This window comes from Triticum aestivum, chromosome 1B (assembly GCF_018294505.1).
Source record: "Triticum aestivum cultivar Chinese Spring chromosome 1B, IWGSC CS RefSeq v2.1, whole genome shotgun sequence".
Taxonomy (NCBI): Eukaryota; Viridiplantae; Streptophyta; class Magnoliopsida; order Poales; family Poaceae; genus Triticum; species Triticum aestivum.
In genome coordinates this window covers 549,362,621-549,375,197 of record NC_057795.1, presented here as the reverse complement: position 1 = coordinate 549,375,197, position 12,577 = coordinate 549,362,621, and positions in this window count along the sequence as shown.

Sequence of the window (12,577 nt, the reverse complement as noted above, 5' to 3'; positions counted from 1 at the left end):
AATAATGTTCGGAAGTATGACCCACTGAACCCAATTGAATGTCTTGAGCTTCATCTAAAAAAAGTGGTATTGAAGAATTATGATGGCACCAAGAGTTCATCTATTGACTTTGCCAAGTTCTTTGTTCTGAATGCGAAAAGGCTAAAGGAAATGAAGATCAGGTTTCCTTACCACCGCCAGCACCGATGGTGTACTAGTCAACTCCTTAACCTACAATGCAACAGTAGAGCTTCTCGAGATGCTCGAATTGAACTGAGATGTGGCACTAAGGATGCTTTCACACACAACAGGCATACCCATGATTTGTCAATGGATGACCCCTTTGACTTGCCCTCCATTGTATGCTCAACGTGTGAAGAGAAGGGTCTAGGAGATGTTGTATACCAAATTTAGTTAGAACTTGGGCTGCCAAGACCACCAACGTGTGGTTCTAGCCAGTAAGGGCCTGTTCGGCAACTCCCCAGCTCCTGGCTTCGCCGAACCCGCTGGTGGAGCTGGGCCGAACGGTTGGACTCCGCGAAGCTAGCTTCCGAGATCTGGGGCTGGTCGTAGTACAAAAACCTCGAAATCACTAATTAAGGAGTACTCCTTGCGAAGATCACTCCAACTTTCCCAGGTTGCGACAAAGCTGGTGTTTCGCCGATCTCAGAAATTGGAAAACGAGGAGTTCAAGCTATTTACGGAGAGTTGCCACCGCCAAGTCAAAGAAAACGATTCGTTCGAGTGGAAAACAGAAGGAGCTTGTCGCTTCCCTCCCTACCAGGCTGGAATGGAGCTACAGGTCAAAAAAAAAAGAGAGGCTGGAATGGAGCTTAATGGGCTAGGCAGCTAGCGGCCCAAGACTAGCGATTGGGATCATGGAGTTCGGTTGCCGAACAGTTTTTCCGATCTGAGATTTTTGTCAAGAAGCTGGAAGCTAGATCGAGAAGCCGGATTTGAGGATTTTCTGGAGTTGGGCAGTTGCTGAACAGGCCCTAAGCCTCCAAGTCTTTCTCTGATGTAGTCGATGCCCATCTTGAAACTTTGCCTTCTTTTCAAAGCCCAAGCTTCTGTATCTAGCCTATAATGTTGTCCTGGCCTTCTACTTCACTTAGTGATGGAATGTTTTGTGGCCCACTCAGGATTTTACCAGGACAACAAGGTGGTGTGTAAGCTCAGGCTTCGAATCTGAACCTGTGTAATCTATTTTCTGTTGAATTGCGCTTGAAGGGGTTCCTCAGTATTTTATTTTCTGTTCTATTGGGCTTGGATTCTAGTTCTAGTCTGTTAATACATGTTTAGGCTCTGAGTTGGTTGTCCTTGTTTCTTTGCTGTTTGGTCCTCCACTCCTCCTTCAAGCAGTGTATGCCATGCATGGTCTGGAAGCCCCAAAGCAGAGTATTCCCTCCTTCCCATAAGCTAACATATGTATGATGGCAGCAAATACTGATCCATTCGAACAGATCCTCAATGCAACGATGATGACATAAAGCAGAGATATGCAAACATATATAGGATCATCAATCTTTTCCTGCAGATGGAGCGTGCCGCTAGTAAACAGAACATACACGATGATGTACAGTGATATAATTGTTTACATACTGAACTAGTTTTGCAGTTTTGTTGGAATGTTCTACTGTGAAACCTATGTCTGAAACAACTCCCAGTCACCATCAAAACAAGATACGGTGAGTTGATCGGCAAACTCTTAACATGCCTAGACTTCTCCAGACCCCCCCAAAAAATGACATCCAGTAAGCCAATACCATCAACTTCCTAATTTATTAGGGCAACAGCTGCTGTTAGTTTTAAGAAACCAGTCAAAGGAAATCTTAGAGTAAACAGAAAGACAAGGTACTACTCCTATAACAAGTCCATCTAACTTTCTAAAACTCAAATAAAATTCATCTTTATTTCTATCCAAGTCTTGAACATCATCAGGCTAAATATTAGTTTTTTCCTTGTATAAACGGCAGCAAGAGAATAACAAGTGCACAATGTTGCCTCATCTTCAGACTTGTGGTAGGTCATTAGATGCGGCACCGGGTCATTTCAGCCATTTCCTGTAATTACCTTGTTGCTATGATCAGTGTTTCTCGTTGCCGTGTGCATGACCAGTACATTATGATGCAGCAGCTAGTGTCAGTGTCAGCCAGCTGATTTGTTCCACAAAAGTTGGAGCTGAGGATACATGTATTGGCGACAAGTCTGAATTTGCAGCAGCCCTGTAGAATTGCAAACAAGTGAGGTACTAGGTCCTGATTGTTCACCCAACCAATGCCCTTGTCTTGCTCAAAACTGTACCCTACAGTCATTGTGCGCGGTGCAGGGGACAAGCCACAAACGCATACTGAAAGAACTCAGCGATATATACACTGGAAACCCAAGGCTTCAACTTTCTGCCAAGTGCTCTGTCAGCTCAGCTGATCCTAGCAAGCATCACGAATTGAACTCTCCAAGTTCCCGGCTCGCTCCTTTAATCTGTCTCTAGGTAGGCTGCCCCCTTTTCTTCTGCTATTGCTCTCTCTAGTTCCCAAACTATATATCGTTTCTTATGTGGATTCATCTCACGCCCTCCCTGTATCAGATAGACTGATGAGTTTAGATCAAAGGGATTGTTTGTGGAATCCCTCTTTCTATTATTTCTTTATGAAAAAACCATCTACTGTATTTACAAGCAGGTTACTAGTACAAAAAAGCTGCGAACTCCATAGTTTTAAATAGCCGGCTATAGCCTTTTCAACATGGTGCCGCTAAATGGTCTCCTTCACAAATAGCCCGCTATACCTCCGCTGTAGCTGATTTGGAGGCCCACCGCTATTTTCCATAGCCCGCTATTTAAAACATTGGCGAACACACAACAATGAGATAGCGGAAGTAGTAAATTGAAAGGATGGAAGAAAGTAAGCCTCTGTTTTTTTTTTGAGACGAGGCAAAAAGATTTGCCATTCAAACAGTAGAGGTTCAAGACAAAGCCACAAGGTGGTGAGGCAAAACAACTACTCAAGTGGCAATCACCCACAGGAGTGCCTCCTCTTTGATTTTTTTTGTCAACAATGATCATAGTTGGGGTAGCGGTGTTCCAAAAGACCCTAGCATTTTGCTCCTTCCACACTTCCTAGGATATGAGCATCATCAGATCCTTGCTTTCTAATTTGGAGATCTTTTGAGGATGCCAGTTCACCAATCTTCCACCATGACCATGCTTGACCACTCACTCGTCAAGATGTCAACGAAGCCAATCCACACCTTCACTGTATTCCAAATCATAATCGTGTAACAACATAGGAAAAGCAAGTGGGCTGACATTTCTTGAATTTGGTTGCAAAGAGGGCACACGTCACAATTGGGCCACCCCCTATGGTGAAGTCTGTCAGCCCATTTTGGACGGCTGGCAGACTTCACCGTAGGGGGTAACCCACCCCTTCCAAACAGTTTATAGCAAAGGCGTGATGGTGAACCCTCCAATTGCACCTCGTTGGCCGAGGGCGACGAGAACAAACCGTTATTGGTGAACTTCCACGCGATCACATTGTCCGTGTCATGGTCGAGAGTAACACCATCCAACATCTCCCGGAAGGGTGGCAAACTCCTGTATGTGTTCAATGGTAATGACGTCCGCCATGTCGATTTGAGTGACCTAGGTATCATGGAGAGCTTTTTGCACTGTGTTGCCCTTCTTTCTAGAAACATCAAATATTTTTGGCGTGATGTTCTTTGGCCTCAAACCGTCCACCCAAGGTGACTCCCAAAATTTTGTCTTAACACCATTCCCATCCGTGACTTTAATTTCCATCACGAAGAGATCTCTATCTCACATGGGATACCCAGTCACAATAGGGTGTAGATGGCTAAGTCCACTCAAACCGAAGACAATGAAGTTGAAGGTGTTGGAAATATGCCCTAGAGGCAATAATAAAAGGATTATTATTATATTTCCTTGTTCATGATAATTGTCTTTTATTCATGCTATAATTGTATTATCCGGAAATCGTAATACACGTGTGAATACATAGACCACAACATGTCCCTAGTGAGGCTCTAGTTGACTAGCTCGTTGATCAACAGATAGTCATGGTTTCCTGACTATGGACACTAGATGTCATTGATAATGGGATCACATCATTAGGAGAATGATGTGATGGACAAGACCCAATCCTAAACATAGCACAAGATCGTGTAGTTCATTTGCTAGAGCTTTTCCAGTGTCAAGTATCTTTTCCTTAGACCATGAGATCGTGTAACTCCCGGATACCGTAGGAGTGCTTTGGGTGTACCAAACGTCACAACGTAACTGGGTGACTATAAAGGTACGCTACGGGTATCTCCGAAAGTGTCTGTTGGGTTGACACGGATCAAGACTGGGATTTGTCACTCCGTATGACGGAGAGGTATCTCTGGGACCACTCGGTAATGCATCATCATAATGAGCTCAAAGTGACCAAGTGTCTGGTCACGGGATCATGTATTACGGTACGAGTAAAGTGACTTGCCGGTAACGAGATTGAACGAGGTATTGGGATACCGACGATCAAATCTCGGGCAAGTAACATACCGATTGACAAAGGGAATTGTATACGGGGTTGCTTGAATCCTCGACATCATGGTTCATCCGATGAGATCATCGAGGAGCATGTGGGAGCCAACATGGGTATCCAGATCCCGCTGTTGGTTATTGACCGGAGAGCCGTCTCGGTCATGTCTACGTGTCTCCCGAACCCGTACGGTCTACACACTTAAGGTTCGGTGACGCTAGGGTTGTAAAGATATGAGTATGCAGCAAACTGAAAGTTGTTCGGAGTCCCGGATGAGATCCCGGACGTCACGAGGAGTTCCGGAATGGTCCGGAGGTAAAGAATTATATATGGGAAGTCGAGTTTCGGCCATCGAGAAAGTTTCGGGGGTCACCGGTATTGTACCGGGACCATCGGAAGGGTCCCGGGGGTCCACTGGTGGGGCCACCCATCCCGGAGGGCCCCATGGGCTGAAGTGGGAGGGGAACCAGCCCCTGGTGGGCTGGTGCGCCCCCCTGGGCCCCCCTCCGTGCCTAGGGTTGGGAACCCTAGGGGAGGGTGCGCCTCCACTTGCCTTGGGGGGCAAGTCTTCCCCCTTGGCCCCCCCCCTAGGAGATCCCATCTCCTAGGGCCGGCGCCCCCCTGGGGTCCCTATATAAAGAGGGTGGGTGGGAGGGCAGCCGCACCCTGACACCTGGCGCCTCCCTTCCCCCCTTGCTACACCTCTCCCTCCCGTAGTCGCTTGGCGAAGCCCTGCCGGATCCCTGCTGCATCCACCACCACGCCGTCGTGCTGCTGGATCTTCATCAACCTCTCCTTCCCCCTTGCTGGATCAAGAAGGAGGAGACGTCACGCCGACCGTACGTGTGTTGAACGCGAAGGTGCCGTCCGTTCGGCGCTAGGATCTCCGGTGATTTGGATCACGACGAGTACGACTCCCTCAACCCCGTTCTCTTGAACGATTCCGCTCGCGATCTACAAGGGTATGTAGATGCACCCCTCTCTCTTGTTGCTAGATGAACTCATAGATTGATCTTGGTGAACGTAGGATTTTTTTATATTTTATGCAACGTTCCACAACAGTGGCATCATGAGCTAGGTCTATGCGTAGTTCTCTATTGTACGAGTAGAACACAAATCTGTTGTGGGCGTAGATGTTGTCAACTTTCTTGCCACTACTAGTCTTATTTTGCTTCAGCGGTATTGTGGGATGAAGCGGCCCGGACCGACCTTACACGTACGCTTACGTGAGACAGGTTCCACCGACTGACATGCACTAGTTGCATAAGGTGGCTAGCGGGTGTCTGTCTCTCCCACTTTAGTTGGAGAGGATTCGATGAAAAGGGTCCTTATGAAGGGTAAATAGAAGTTGACAAATCACGTTGTGGTTTTTCGTAGGTAAGAAAACGTTCTTGCTAGAATCCTATTGCAGCTACGTAAAAGATGCAACAACAATTAGAGGACGTCTAACTTGTTTTTGCAGCAATTGCTTTGTCATGTGATATGGCCAAAAGTTGTGATGAATGATATATTGTGATGTATGAGATCATGTTCTTGTAATAGGAATCACGACTTGCATGTCGATGAGTATGACAACCGGCAGGAGCCATAGGAGTTGTCTTAATTATTACATGACCTGCGTGTCAATGATTTAACACCATGTAATTACTTTATTGCTAAACCGTTAGCCATAGTAGTAGAAGTAATAGTTGGCGAGCAACTTCATGGAGACACGATGATGGAGATCATGATGATGGAGATCATGGTGTCATGCCGGTGACGAAAATGATCATGGAGCCCCGAAGATGGAGACAAAGGAGCTATATGATATTGGCCATATCATGTCACTACTATTTAATTGCATGTGATGTTTATTATGTGTCACATCCTAGCTAGTCCCTGCATTAGTGTGTGCATCATGTTTAAATATCATTTGAATTTGAAATGGGGAAGGACAGAAACCCCCAGAATCCCTTTTAATCCAACTAGGGTTTACTAAAAATTATTTCAATGAACCTGAAAGGCCCTTAAAAATGCTCATCACCTTTGTTTTCGTTCAGAGCCTCTGCCAAAAGTGGTGCACCATTTTCTAGGTCATCCTAAGGTTTTTGAATTAATTCATTAGTATTTGAATTTGAGCAGTTCAAATTATATAAAATATTGCAAATGCCCAAATATTCCCAAACAGAAATGTTTCATGTTGGAAATAATCCAACTATGGACCAGGAGCAGTTTGGTGATTTTTGGAGCCATTTAAGTATTTTTAAAAACTCCACAAAGTTGCAGAAAAATAGAAAAGGGAAATAACAGAAAACTTACCTGGCGCTGCTAACCGGCCCACCTGCCGGCCCAGCCCAGCGCCGCGCCAGCGAGCTGCTTGCCGGCCAGGCAGGCAGGCAGGTGCCCGACGGCGGCCGCAGCGTGGGTCACGCAGCTGGCCGTCGCCCTGCTTCACCTCCTCGCCTCGTTGCTGGCTTGGATGAACTCCACGTCGAGCCGTGAACCCCCAGGACACCTCCATTCCCCCCAAACTCCTCTCCCTCGCTCTCCCACGCCATGGCCGACGCCATCGCCGCCATCCCCTCGCCGTAGCCACGCCCTCCGTCAACCCCACGCCGTGCCGCCGTGTCCAGGAGCTCCGCCACCCTCCTCGCCTTCGAGCAAGCCGAGCCCCGAGCGCTCGCAAGGCCCGAGTCCACCGCACCGACCTCGACCGAACCGCCGTCGCCGGAGATCCCCTTCAACGCCGTCGTCGCTCCGGCCCGTCCCCGGCCGCACCAAGTGTTTCGTCGAGTTCCCTGTGAGCTTAACCATCTTCCCCTCCCTTCCTTTCTTGCCCCCGAGCTGTGTAGTGACCTCCCGGAGCTCAACCGCACCCACCGCCGCGGAGCTCGTCGCCGACGTGCTCCCGGTCACCCTCCGGCCACCACTTGGTGTCCATCGTGCTCACCACGTCACGTAGCACCTAACCAACTACTCCCCGCACCTCACCGACCCCTCTAGCCTCAAGTTCGCCTTCAGCCGAACTCCGGCGACCGCCTAGGTCGTCGCCGGCGCCGATTCCGGCCGCCCCGACCCCAACCGACTCCACCAGAAGCTGCGGCATGTTCCCAGCTATCCATAGCCACCCTCCGCGGCTCGTTTGGTTGCCGAAACGGCCAAACGCACTTCCGCCGCCACGTCGGGCTCGCCGGCAGCTAGACGCCGGTGCAGCCGATGTTGACTTCGACCACGGTGGGCCCTGGTTGACTCCGATGAGTCAATGACAGGTGGGGCCCAGCCCTGTTAACTAAATAGGTTTAGTTTTAATTAAACTTTAATTAAACTAATTACCCTGACACCCTGGACCCATAGTCAGGTTTGACCTGGACGTCTCCGTTGACCCTGACGTCATTCTGACGCATGGCTGACGCAATAAATTAATTTCTGGATTTATTCTAATATAGGAAATTCCAGAATATAGTTTAAACTTCAAAAATTCATAACTTTTAATCTGTAACTCCAAATCAAACAAGTTATATATGAAAAATGATCAGAAAAATCCAATCTATCCATCTGTACTGTTTTCATGCATGTTTAAACAAGTTAACTTGCTGTTTAGTGCAGAACAAGATAAAACACTTTAAAGGGCCATTTATGAGTTTGAAATTTGAATCTTTGGTTCAAATTGATTCAAACCCATCTGGTTTTAGTTGCATTAGCCCAACACACTCATATTGCCATGTTTCATGCATGCATCATATTGTCGCACATTGTTTGGTGATGGTTGTGTATCGGTGTTCTTTGCGGCAGGTTCTGCCTCCGAGGAGTACCGTGATTACCCTAGCGAAGAATCGTATCCGTGCATCGATCCATCAGGCAAGCAACCAACCATTTGATCATATCGATACAATCCCATGTTCTCGCTCTTGCTCTCTTTTACTGCATTAAGACAACGCGTTTCAAACTGCTCTGTGCTACGGTAGTTGAACCCATTTCCTCTGCATGACCTGTCATTGCCACAGTAACTAGATGAAACCCACTAGCATGTGTAGGAGTTGTTTGAGCCATATGTATGTGTTGTTCCTACCTTGCCATGCCTGCTATGCGTAGAGTCGTGTCAGGTCTGGTTCATCTGGGTGATGGGCTAGAGTGAAATGATTATGCCGGTATTGAGAGTGATGTGGTGAACACGATTTGGTAAAGGTATCGATGAGAGGCCATGTAGGAGTACATGGTGGGTTGTTTCATTGAAGTCGACCTTAAGCACTGAGATCTGTATGTGTGATCTAAGAATCAGCTACTACCATGCATTGGGCCCGAAACCAATGGACCCTCTCGGCTTCTTATTCACCCTAGTTCTCTGTCCAGGAGTTGCAAGTAGTTTCTGGTGTTTGTAGCCTACTGGAGGCCGTGGGCAGCGCTGACCGTAGGGGTGGGCTGTGATGCGGTAGGTACGTGGCACGGTGTATCGAATACCCGTTAGGTATCTCAAGAACCCTGTACACATCGTTCGGGGCCGTATGGGAAACCTCGGCCGGACTCCCTGCGGATGGAACCTGGATAGGCGATAAACCTGGATTGGAGGCTTAGGTGATTAGGTAGGTCGTGGCCGACACCCACATTGGGCTTCCGCTTGAAGGTTGCCGAGTACATGTCGTGTAAACGGCGGTAAGTGGTGAGAGCGTGTATGAAGAAGTACACCCCTGCAGGGTTAACATGATCTATTCGAATAGCCGCGTCCCGGTGAAGGACTACTTGGTTGCCTATACAGTTCATAGATAAGTAAACTGGAAACTACTAAAAGCTTCAAGATAAGCGTGAGTGCCGAGGATGGCCCCTCCGTAGGAAGACGGAGGTGGATTCTCGGTTGTGTATTGAAGTGGTGAGTAGTGGACTCGTGTGCGCAAAACCATTTCAAGTTGGAGTCTCGTAGGATAGTTTAGCCAAGAGTCAAAGCCGGCTTGCTGCAATAACTCCACCAACCCTTCTTGATAATGTGCATGTATGTAGGATCTGACGTAAGTCTTGCTGGGTACCTTTGTACTCATGTTGCTATAATTTACATTTTACAGAAGACGCTGCAACCCCTTCTGACGGGTTCTTCGTAGACATTGACATCGACGAGTAGACTAAGGCCCAAGTGGTGATCCTGAGCACGTGAAGGACCATGTAGTATAGCTAGGCTTTCCAAGCCTCTTTTATTTTACTAGTTGTCTGTACTCAGACAAATTACTTCCGCTGCTGGTTTGTATGACTGTATGACTTGAATGTGGGTCGTGTGACCCGTACTTGTATGTATGTTATGTATGGCTCTCTGAGCCTTTAAATAAAGTACTTGTGTCGTAGAGTCATGTTGTGATGCCTTGTTGTATTTGCACATATCGAGCATATTGTGTGTATGATTGAAATGCTTGGTATGTGTGGGATCTGACTATCTAGTTGTTTATCTTTAGTAGCCTCTCTTACCGGGAAATGTCTCCTAGTGTTTCCATTGAGCCATGGTAGCATGCTACTGCTCCGGAACACTTAGGCTGGCCGGCATGTGTCCTTCTTCATTCCTGTGTCTGTCCCTTTGGGGAAATGTCACACATTGAGTACCGGAGCCCTGTTAGCCCGCTACAGCCCGGTTTACTAGAGTCCTGCTAGCCCAGTGCTACAGCCCGGACCCACTTGCTGATGACCAACACGTTCGATGCTGGGTCATGGATGCCTGTCCCTGTAAGTCTGTGCCACTTTGGGTTTACGACTAGTCATGTCAGCCCGGGCTCCTTATCATATGGATGCTAGCGACATCATCATATACATGAGCCAAAAGGCGCAAACGGTCCCGGGCAAAGGTGAGGCGACACCCGTGGGAATACCGTGCGTGAGGCCGCAAAGTGATATGAGGTGTTACAGGCTAGATCGATGTGACACTGAGTCGGGGTCCTGACAGCGTTGGCATCAGAGCCGGACTGCCTGTAGGTTCTCCAAGCCAAACTGGTCGATGTTGAGTCTAGAAATGCTTTAGTTATATGTAGGGGAATTGATTGTGGGATGGTACGTAAGGCTCTTTTTACTTCTTTACCTCATGGCATTCTGATCTGAGTCAATCCATTCTTCTACCGGGGATTAAGGATTAGGATCTTCTCTCTCTATCAGGTTCACGTGTTACGAATCAGTAGTACCTTATAGGTTTGATGACTACAAGCCTAGTTCAGTTCTACTACCTTGTTATGTTGATAAGTTGAATCCTAGAACCTTGATATGATATTGTTGAGTGTCTATGCAACTTTTTTGATAAATGTCTCAAACCCTTCTTGAGCATTTACAGCCGTCATGCTGTCGAAATTTTGCTAGAAATTCTAATGCCTTTGCATTATGGTTGTGCTTTCATATGGCCACTCGCGACCAAAATCAAGTGGTTCTCCTGACCTGATGCATTGGTGTGACCGGTCATACGTCTATGTTAGTCCGAGTGATGATCGAGACGGGTTACCGTTGGTATCCCGAATACACGGTCGAAGAGCAGTTTCGAGATTTTAACCAAAGCTAGTATCTTTGCACCGTCCGGATATTTCCCTCTTATCCTGGTTCTACCGAGGCTCTTCACTGTTCCTATGGGCTCGGTGTTACTATTGAGATGGCTGTGCAAGATGCGGCTTATTCTATGATGACCATCATGCGAGTCAGGTCTGGCCTGCTTCGCAACACCGACTTTCGGTATATGCCAGCTTCACTTCCTGGAGCGCACGGTTATCTCCGGGCTATCTATGCTGACCCAGCCAAGAGGACTCACTAACTCGCACCACTGCTGAGTTGCTCGAGGATAAGGACCGAGAGAATCGGGCCTTGAGAATGGAGCTTTTCAACACCCGCGCTGATCATTGGGCCACCTTGACTCGGTTTGCACCGGCTGTGCAAGCTGGATGCATGGATATGAGAGATCTGTATCCTGTTAGGTCTGCTCTGCCGGACATGATGGATTGGCGTGATGTGGGAGGCATCACCCCACCTCGTGGTCCTCGCAGGCCACCGTTTGTTGGTCCAAGACCCCACCCTAGCCCTTTTGGTCCACAGGCTCCTCAGGACCGTTTGTTTCCGGATGCTCACGTTGAACTTCCAGGCTATGGAGGGGACTTCTATGAGAACTACTACGGAGATGACTGAGATAGTAGTAGTTCCACTAGGTATTGTAATAGTTGTATTTCCACCGTCCTGCGTGACTTGTGGAATATGACTTAGCATGTAGTAATCCCGGGGTGTAGGAAAAATAATGTATAGGAGCTTGGGATGCCTTTGGTGAGATGTAATCCTCTTTTCACCATAGTAGTACTTGTTGGTCTTGTACTAAACCTCGTATGGTGTGTATGACGATGGAATAAAAGAAGTAGTTTCTGTATCTACCATGTCATACGGATGATCATCTTGCATTCTGAGTTGTCCATTACATTCTACATTCTATGTCAGAATCTTGTCATGTTGGACTAAACCATTGTCTTGTTTTCCTAGGATGGTCAACACCCGCAACAACCCTGCTTCCCTAGAGCAGGCCGAAGGCAGCAGAGTTGGGGATACAAATCCGCCTCACCCTCCCTCTCTGGCAGAAGTTATGCTAGAGGCTGAGAGAAACAAGCGGGAGACCAACCGTTTGTTGGAGCGTATTGAACAGAACACAGCACACCATCAGAGGACTAACTTGGTGTCACTCAGTGATTTCATCAAGTTACATCCACCCACGTTCCACCACTCCGTCGAGCCTCTCGACGCTGATGACTGGCTTCGCAGTATTCCCACAAACTACGTTCTGCGCTAGTAGCTTTGGTTGACAAGGTCACCTTTGCTGCATATCATCTTGAAGGCCCCGCCAGTCTCTGGTGGGAGAATTATGGAGCTATGCGCCCAGCGGACCATGTCACTACTTGGGCTGAATTCAGCGAGGCTTTCCGTGAACACCACATTCCGGAGGGTCTCATGGACCGTAAACGTGAGGAATTTTGCAGTTTCACTCAAGGTCGACTCTCTGTTGACGCTTACAGCAGGGAGTTTGGTAACCTTGCCCGTTATGCGACGGAGGAAGTTTCTACTGATGCCAAGAAGCAAGCAAGGTTCCGTAAGGGACT